General features: G+C 46.8%; 1 pseudogene; it reads right to left on the minus strand.

The window, feature by feature from the left end:
* Nucleotides 1–7020: 7020 nt before the first annotated feature.
* On the minus strand, nt 7021–7227 carry LOC142255448 (U2 spliceosomal RNA; annotated as a pseudogene).
* Between the last annotated feature and the right edge of the window lie 3102 nt (nt 7228–10329).

Raw genomic sequence — 10329 nt, forward strand, 5'->3', positions numbered from 1 at the left:
GGATGAGAGTTCAGCGAATGAGTTATAGAAATTGTTACAAAAAGGAGTGTGTACGGTTTATGCGTAAATTTTCAGAATGCGTACATGAAAATTATATGTATGTGAGAATGTCCCCCATGCTTTGTAAAAAGTTATTTATGAAAATGTAAATAAAATATATAAAAATGCCTAATTATTTATAATTTATGAGAAAGATATATATGTATGGAAGAATGTTATAAGGTGTCCAAGAACCATAAAGAAAAAGGGTGCATATATAATGTTAGAGGTCTAGAGTTCCACCAGGCTATATCACCCCTAAAGAAATAGAAAGAAGACCTTACTACCTGTGTACCCCAAAAAAAGCTATATTTCTTAGCCAGGATTATGGTGGAGATATGCACAAGTGAAATAAGAATATAAAGTAATACAATAAGATTATAAAACCAATATGTGTGCATTCATGCACCACCCGGTACGCTACCCTTGCCAAATTGTTCACTCTAGATCCCCACACGATCCATGAAGCCGTTCCCCCGGTCACACCGCCTGCTGCCGGTTCCCACTCATCCCTGGGGGAGTTAGGCGAGTGGTATCGAGAGCTACATGTCGGCACTGATGATACCCCCATACACCACAAGGAAGGGGTATACCGGGTGGTACAGGAGTATGAGCGGGTTTTTAGCAAGCACCCTCTAGATTTTGGGCAGATTAAAGGGGTTCAACACCACATCCCTACCGGTACACACTCCCCTATTAAAGAGAGATACAGGCCTATTCCCCCTGCGCACTACCAATGCGCCAAAGACATGTTGAGGAACATGAAGGAGGCAGAGGTTATTAGGGACAGCTGTAGTCCCTGGGCCGCTCCGTTGGTGCTGGTTAAGAAGAAGGATGGCACCATGCGGATGTGTGTGGATTACCGGAAGATTAACCAGATAACGCATAAGGATGCTTACCCTCTGCCCCGCATCAAAGAGTCCCTGGCCTCGCTGAGAACCGCTAACTACTTCTCCACCCTTGACCTCACCAGCGGGTACTGGCAGGTGGCCGTGGCACCGGAAGACCGAGAGAAGACTGCCTATGGGACCGTTTTGCTGTACTTGGATGATGTGATTGTGTACTCACAGACGTATGAAGCCCACCTGGAGCACCTAGCCGAGGTGTTCGCGTCCCTTGCCAAGTATGGGATGAAGTTGAAGCCCTCAAAGTGTCATCTGCTGAAACCCAGAGTGCAGTACCTAGGACATGTGGTTGGTGCGGAAGGTGTCGCCCCCAACCCCGAGAAGATCACCGCCATCCAAGACTGGCCGAGACCGACCACAGTGAGGGAAGTGAGGCAGTTTCTGGGCCTGGTGGGATATTACCGTCGCTTCATTAAGGGGTACACAAAGATGGCTGCCCCCATGCAAGACCTCCTCGTAGGACAGACCAAGGGTGGTAGATCCCTAGTAGCCCCATTGGTGTGGGAAGAAAAGCATGAGGAATCCTTCCGCCAGCTGAGAACAGCCCTGACCGGAGAGGAAATCCTAGCGTACCCTGACTACAGCCGCCCATTCATCCTCTACACCGACGCCAGCAATGTGGGCTTGGGGGCTGTTCTATCCCAGGTCCAAGACAGAAGGGAAAAGGTAATAGCTTATGCTAGCCGAAAACTCCGACCGACTGAGAGGAACCCTGAGAACTACATCTCCTTCAAGCTTGAGCTCTTGGCACTGGTGTGGGCTATCACCGAGCGTTTCCGCCATTACCTGGCAGCAGCCAAGTTCACCGCGTACACAGACAATAACCTGCTGACCCATCTAGATACGGCCAAGCTGGGCGCGTTGGAGCAGCGGTGGGTGACCAGGTTAGCCAACTACGATTTCACCATCAAGTACCGGGCCGGCCGTACCAACGTCAATGCCAATGCACTCTCCCGGATGCCCCACCTGTCGGAAGAGGGGCCAGAGGATGATGACCTCGAAGAGATCGAGTTGCCTGCATTTCACCGGCCATTCACTGAGAAGGTGCACGTCTACCAACAACGGGTGAACCTGGATCCGCTGCCCCGACAGGACTGGCAGGAAGCTCAGGACCAGGCACCTGCTGTCCGCCTGGTCAAGACTCTAGTGGAACAGGGTTCTGCTGGGATAGACCCTGCTGCCCCTGCCGAAGCCCAACGTCTGTGGCAAGAACGGACCCGGCTATACCTACACCAGGGGAAGTTGTATCGCGAGCTGATTAATCCAAAGACTCACGAGAAGATCCGCCAGCTGGTGATTCCCCAGGCTAAAGTGCCCACCGTCCTGCAAGCATACCATGATGGTGCAGTGCACTTCGGGTGGAAGAAGCTAGAGATGTTGTTAAGAGAGCGGTTCTATTGGAGTGGAATGCGGGAATCTGTGGAGGCCTGGTGCCGAGAATGTGGCCCTTGCGCATTGAGAAGGAAGGACGAGGCCAGCCAGAAGGCACCCCTACACCCGATCATTACACACCAACCGCTGGAGCTGGTTGCCCTTGACCATGTAAAGCTCACCCCCAGCCGAAGTGGGTACACCTACGCTCTGACCATCGTAGACCACTACTCGAGGTTCCTGGTGGTTGTCCCAGTTAAGGACTTAACCGGCCGCACCGCTGCTAAGGCTTTCCAGGCTTATTTCTGTTGACCGCATTGGTACCCGGAGAGGGTGCTTACCGACCAGGGTCCGGCCTTTGAAGCAGAGGTATTCCAGGAATTCTGCCAGTTGTACGGCTGCAAGAAAATCCGGACCACGCCTTACCACGCCCAAACCAATGGCATTTGTGAAAAGATGAACCACTTGGTCCTGGGCCTCCTCAAGACGTTACCACTGGAAGAGCGGAACCTGTGGCTGGAGAAGCTACCTGACCTGGTCGATATGTACAACAACATCCCTTCCAGCTCTACGAAATGCACTCCAGCATACCTGATGAGAGCTCGTCCCGGCCGGCTACCAGTGGATCTGGAAATGGGCTTGGAAGCTTCAGAAGCACTCCTGTCGACAGCTGAATGGGACACTCGGCGGAGGACACAGTACCGACAGGTCCAGGAGTATGTTGAAAAGAACTTGTGCCGGAGTCGGGGACAACAGGAGCAGTGCTTCAACAAGAAGGCGCCTGCCGGTTCCTTCCAACCTGGGGATGTAGTGCTGAAGCGGAAAAGAAGGGCCCACAAGCTGGATGATCAATGGGAAAAAACCCCGTATGTAGTCCAGCCCACAGGATGGGAGAATGGGAAGGCCTACCAGATCAGCCGTGACCAGGGGGGGACTTTGGCCACGGTTTCCCGAGACCACCTGAAGAAGTGCCCACCAGCATTGAGAGTAGCGGATGAGGCTCCAGTTCCCAGTCCAGTGGAGAAGGAAAAAGAGGTAATCCACACCATGATGGGTGATTTTCCAGCAGACTGGCCTACACAGAACGGTGCGGTGATCCTTCCAGTGATACTGTTCCCACAACCCGTGGATGAAGAAATGATGGAAACGGTTAACCGCGAGCCAGTGCCCAGGGATGTACCTGTACCCAGCTCCCCTACGCCTCCGCCTGCCCCACATGATAGCAGGGAGGAGGAACTGACTGTTCCCTCTGCCCCACTGCCTGTCACCACTGACACCGGACCCCGAAGGTCCACTCGCTCCAACCTAGGTAGACCCCCACTTAGGTACAGGGAAACTACTCTTTAAAAGGGGGGGGCTTTATGTGTTGAGTGTACCAGTTTGAAAGTTTTAAATGATAAGTAAAGATGATCAACCTCTATAAATCACTTGTAAGGCTACATCTGGAATATGGGAACCAGTTTTGGGCTCCACATTTTAAAAAGGACATTCAGAAGTTAGAGTCAGTTCAAAGGTGGGCAACTAGACTACTACAAGGAATGGAAGGCCTCCCATATGATGACAAGTTGAAAAAGTTATTAAGTGATTATTGGCTGCAATGGGGCTTTCTGGCTGGTGCCAGCCTCTCTTCTTAGCACACAGGAACCACAATCCCTACACCATGCTTCAATGGATTCTCTCATCCCAGCCCAGTAAAACTACATATTTTACACAGTCATAAGCAGCCCATGGGCATTCACCTGCATTCAAACCAATAACAGCTCATAGACCAGACAATCCATCTACCACTGGACCAAAGACAGGAAGTTAAATCCACTGCCTGCGGTAACCAACTTAATCCTATAGGCTACTCACACAACAAACCCAACAGAAAGGAAAAAAACATGGCTTCGATTATCCATCCAATGAAAACGCATAACCATTGTGAGCCATTGGACAATGCAATTGGACACATGGTGACATGGTGCACGGCCCAATGAATCAAGTCTTTACTTCATATTCACGGTTTAAGCCCTTGGGTTCTAATGTGCCCAGAGTACATATCCAGAAAGATTCTCTTTCTTTGAGCTAAACACAAGTCAACAATACATTGTAAGCAGATTCTATTACCAGTCCCACACCATTTTGTGACGCATAATCACACAGTGATCCAATTAAGATTCCAAGTCATCGAACATGTCCAAGCCATACGTAGAGGAGGCAATAGAATTAGGAAGCTCAAAGAAAGGGAATCTTTCTGGATATATACTCTGGGCACATTGGAACCCAAAGGCTTAAACCATGAATATGAAGTACAGACTTGATTCATTGGGCCATGCATGGACATAATGGACATAATTCTAATAGGCAGGACAGGTAATAAGGAGCACAAGGGATATGCTAAAATGTGTTGTGTGACAAGACAGACACAGGAAAGGAGATGATAACAGGTGTAGGGACCAACAAGGTGAGACAAGGGGTATCAGGATAGGGTCAAGTAGGTATGAATGTAGTAATGGGGCAGGCATAGAGAATTGTATGCGAATGTGAATTACAATAAGTCACTAAGGAAAGGAATATGTGAGTGTGTGCCTAATGTAAACTAATATTGTACTGGCAAAATTATAGATGGAAAGGGAGAAGGGGAGAGGGGAGAGAGGAGGCTGTAATTGACTACAAGGGTATGAGTTATGAGTGATCATAGGGATAGTGCTACATAAGTGGAAATACCTATGGAGGACCGGATGTGTAAGCGCATACCTTATACAAACCTATAGAGTGCTGATGGGTGAGAGTGTGATGTTAGATATAAGACATCCTATAGTGAATAGTGAGCCGTAATCAAGTGCAACAGGGATATTTCACGTGACTATGGGAACCTGGAAGGTAAAGAAAGGGGAGAAAAAACTGTTAGACAAGGTAATCAGACAAACATGACAAATAAAAAACAAGGAAGAATGGAACTCCATACATACTGGAGCCATATATAGTGTGAACACGAAAAAGAACCGGGCGTTAGAAAAAATGTGCACGGCCCAATGAATCAAGTCGGTTCTTCATATTCATGGTTTAAGCCCTTGGGTTCCAACGTGCCCAGAGTATATATCCAGAAAGATTCCCTTTCTTTGAGCTTCCTAATTCTATCGCCTCCTCTGCGTATGGCTGGGACATGTTCGATGACTTGGAATCTTAATTGGGCCACTGTGCGATTATGCGTCACAAAATGGTGTGGGACTGGTAATAGAATCTGCTTACAACGTATTGTTGACTTGTGCTTAGCACAAAGAAAGGGAATCTTTCTGGATATGTACTCTGGACACATTAGAACCCAAGGGCTTAAACCGTGAATATGAAGTACAGACTTGATTCATTGGGCCGTGCACCATGTCACCATGTGTGCAATTGCATTGTCCAATGGCTCACAATGGTTATGCGTTTTCATTGGATGGATAATCGAAGCCATGTTTTTTTCCTTTCTCTTGGGTTTGTTGTGTGAGTAGACTATAGGATTAAGTTAGTTACCGCAGGCAGTGGATTTAGCTTCCTGTCTTTGGTCCAGTGGTAGATTGATTGTTTGGTCTATGAGCTGTTATGGGTTTTAATCCAGGTGAATGCCCATGGGCTGCTTATAACTGTGTGAAATATGTAGTTTTACTGGGCTGGGATGAGAGAATCCATCGAAGCATGGTGTAGGGATTGTGGTTCCTGTGTGCTAAGAAGAAAGGCTGGCACCAGCCAGAAAGCCCCATTACAGCCAATAATCAACCGCTAGCCGCTGGAACTCGTTGCTCTAGATCATGTCAAACTCACACCAAGCAGGAATAGATACATTAGCCCACCATCCCACCCAAAGAGCAACTTCTGCTGCGCAGCTGGCTTTCTAGGCAGCAGCGCTATCGTGATGTCAGCGGGGGACATTGTGACAAGCCAGTGTTCCGTCACTTCATGTTGTGCACTGTTCAAACGGAAAATACATCAACAGGCAGACTACAGAAAAGCTTACTAACAAAGGTTAGAGAGGGGCTTTCTCAGAGGGCTTTTTACAGTTTGTCTATTCCCAATTAGCCGTTTAAGTATGCTTAATGAAAGTACTAATTCTTTCATAGGCCGCCCATTCTTAGTATTTGACGTTCCTTATATTGCGGTATCAGGCTTCGCAGCAGGTTGCAAAACATTCATCACCCATGACTGTCCCCAATTGGGCTCAGAAGCTAAATGTCTATCATGACCTCTCTTTTTGAAAGTCCAAGAGCAAGCAAACTCTTCCTCCAGGAGAGGGAGCCAACAGATCACTAAAGACATCATCATTGCTCAAAGAAAACACCGAAAAACAATGGAAGCTTTAATTGGAGTGGAATCTGATAGACAGCACCTGATGCCAAGTCTGCATCTTCTAACACCTGCAGTCACTGCAGCAGCTGAATCCAATGTGTCCAAAAGGGATCTATTCTATTCAATTGCAAATGATCTAGATAAGACTGAGAATAAGATACTGCACGGGACATAGCAGAGTTGGTCAAGTTGAGTGGAGATGAGTTTGCTATTTGGCACAGCTTTTGCATCAATAAAGCAAGTAAAAGGTGTGAAAGATAAAAAAAAGGGTGAAAGTGTGAAAAGTGAATTGGCCAAATTGAGGTGCATATAAAGTTTTTGCTTTCTTTCAATTCACTAATGGGGCTCATTTGAATCAGGTGAATTGAGTTCTGCTTTTGGAAACTGGGTTAAGAAGGGGTGCACCGGTCCTGGAGGTACTGCAATACCAGGTCAATGCGTGGAGTGGACAGAGCAAGATTTTTTCCATCTCCTTGTTCTAAAAATCCATTTAATATATGGTCCCCAGAGAGGGGACGTATCAGATATTAAACTGATAAGAACAGATTTAATTTTTTTTTTTTTCTGTTTATCAGTAGGACTTCAAAATAACAAAGGTGATCGCCTCCCGTTGCCTGGGAACCGTCCAGGCACAAGAGGGCTATGTGTCACCAGAAGGCGCACACACTTCCTCAAGGCCGGCAGACGTGCAATCCCAGGCACCTTCCAGTACCGACCAAGGTAGCGTCCTCCGAAACTACACTTGATCTTAGCCAAAAGGCCGAGAAGCTATAACCCGAATTGGTTACGGCCTTGAGTGGCACCCTGGCCTATACCGGACACATCTTAGGGAGAGGGAGACAAACCCACGCCTACAGAAGACATTTTGTCACCCAAGCCAACCCTTGAAAAGGCTGTTTTGCAGAGCAAAAACAAGAAGAATGATGCTTTTTGCAGCCGCCGCCCACTGCAATTAATCTGAATAACTCCTCCTCCTCCAAGCACCTCCCCTCCCCCTTGCAGTCTTTCCAATTCATGATACAAAAAGACGGACGGACAGGACAGGACAGGACAGGCTGCCTGACTTTCCGTCACTGCCACCCTTTGCCATCCTTGCCCGTAGAAAGCCCTTTCATCATCCCCAAACCCTAATCTTTTCCCTTCCCTTCCCAGCTGCGTCTCACTCCCTTTCATTAGGAAGTGAGCGCAGCCTTTTCTCCGTTCTGCACATGCGCGACGTTAAACACAAATGCGCAGGCGTGCGTTCCATTAGCCTCACTGCATTCCACTCCCATACAGGAAGTGGGCGCAGCTATTACTACGGTCGCACATAAAAGAACCCACGGCCACCACTGCACACAGCTGACTCCACCACAGGACACCCACTTCTACACCAACGCAGGTAAGACAGGATCGGCACCTCTATGCTCCCGTTACAATCAGGCTCAGTCACCATGTGATAACGCTCTCAACTCTTTAGTTGCAGGCTCCCCTTGCTTCACCTCCACTGGCTGTGCTGCCATTTCCTCTCCCACCTGGAAGGTATACTTTATTCCACTATTTTCCTGTTTCTCTCTTCCCCCTTTTCCCATAACCTACTTTTATCTGCATTTGTGGGGTATCTATATGCTATTTACATCATAGTTTTATTCATTAATATGGAAGGGAAGAGTGCCCATGAGAGTGTTGAACTGCGGAGAGCAAGAGATTAAGCTGCTCCGATTTGCCACCATTGATAAGCTGTTCTCAGTAGATACACATGCTATCCAAACAGCAGCATCCACCATTGCTTCAGCCCACCCATTCAGTGACAGCTCACCAAGTCAGCCAGAGGAGTGGTGTAAGGAATTACACGTAGGCACTGACTCCACACCTTCACATCACAAGAAGGGGGTCTACAGGCTAGTGCAAGAATACGAGCAAGTCTTCAGCAAACATCCGCTAGACTTTTGAAGAATAAAAGGGGTCAAACACTACATCCCCACAAGTGCACACCCACCCATCAAAGAGAGATATAAGCCAAAACTACCTGCACATTACCAGTGTACCAAGGACATGTTGAGCAACATGAAGGAGGCTGGGGTTATCCGTGACAGTTGTAGCCTCTGGGCAGCTCCGTTGGTCCTGTTAAAGAAGAAGGACAGCACCACTCCCCTGTATTGAGGAATAGCTAGCTGCATTGAGAACTGCAAATTATTTTTCTACCCTTGATCTCACTAGTCGCTATTGGCAAGTGTCCGTTGCTGAGGCAGACCGGGAGAAGACCGCCTTTGCCACCCCGATGGGTCTCTGCGAGTTCAAAAGCATGCCCTTCGAGCTGTGCAATTTGCCAGGAACCTTCCAGAGGCTGATGGAATGCTGCTTGGGACACCGAAACTTTGAAACGGTACTGCTATACCTTTATGATGTTATTGTTTATTCTAAAGCAAACAAGATTTTAGGGTGTATAAAAAGGGAGATTAGATCCGGTGATCCCAACGTATTGTTAACCCTCTATAAATCACTTGTAAGGCCACATCTGGAATATGGGGTAAAGTCCTGAGCAGGTTGATAACCATTGGTTTGAGCATGGTAGGGTGTAGTGCGCATCTTCCTGCATCGGTAAAAGCTGCAGAAGTCCTTGAAGATTTCCGCTTCAAAGGCAGTGCCTTGATCTGTGAGGACTCTCTCTGAGTAGCCATGAGGTCTGCATAAGTGTGCTTGGAAGACCTTCGCTGCAGTATGGGCCATTAGATCTTTGACTTGTACCACAACCATAAATCTCGAGTAGTTGTCTACCATCGTAAGTGCATACGTGAGCTCGCCTCGATATTCTGCAACAAAACTCCCTTTTTCGATTTCAGTTTCAGCAAACACTCCTCTTCCTGTAGAAAATATTTATCATTACCTAAGACAGTCATTCTAATGCATGACAATATTAAGGCAATTTAGTTAAAACTTGTTTTAACTCACCTTTAAGGGGATTGATGTATTTCATGGTCAATCCAGGTTTGTCAGTGATGGCACTGACATAATGTATGGCGTCTTTTTCGGGCGTTATCCTTTGCCTTTTCATTGTGAAAATCCAGTTGCCTATATCAAAGCAAATTCTACTACTTGTAAAGTATGCAGAAAATGAAATGTAGAACATATAACATCAACTGCTTAGGAACGCATCATAGGTTAGTACTTAAAAGGATATTGTCATGTTCTAGTCATAATGCAAGCTGGACATTTTTCATGTTACCCTGTAATCGCCGGCCTGTTCTAATGCTCACAAGCCAAGATATAGGCTCAGCTGCTAAGGCTTCCCTCTGCCTTCTGAATGAAACTTGAATATGTCTGGCTCACTGTGTATATAGCAGGTGCTCAGAAAAAATAAGAGTCAATTCAATAGAAATAGCTCTGGCACACTATAGTGATCAATAACGTAAGAAAAGAACTCTTGGAATGCTGAAAATTCTTTATTTGTGCAAAAGGATAATTCATCCAACGTTTCGACCTTGTTTTTAGGTCTTTATCAAGGATAAAGTTATCTAAGATCATAAAGGGTTACAAAACCATATAAACACGTAATTAGTACATAGTACAACATAACAGTACAATATATTGCTACTTGAGAGTACAATGGGTCAAATAACCATGATGCACATACAAAAAATTTTTCCAAAGCCATAGTGAAAACATTTGTACTGAGGAAAGAAAATTTCCACATGACCTATCTGGAGAAACATTCTGGATCAAA

Source organism: Anomaloglossus baeobatrachus, chromosome 10 (genome assembly GCF_048569485.1).
Source record: "Anomaloglossus baeobatrachus isolate aAnoBae1 chromosome 10, aAnoBae1.hap1, whole genome shotgun sequence".
Taxonomy (NCBI): domain Eukaryota; kingdom Metazoa; phylum Chordata; class Amphibia; order Anura; family Aromobatidae; genus Anomaloglossus; species Anomaloglossus baeobatrachus.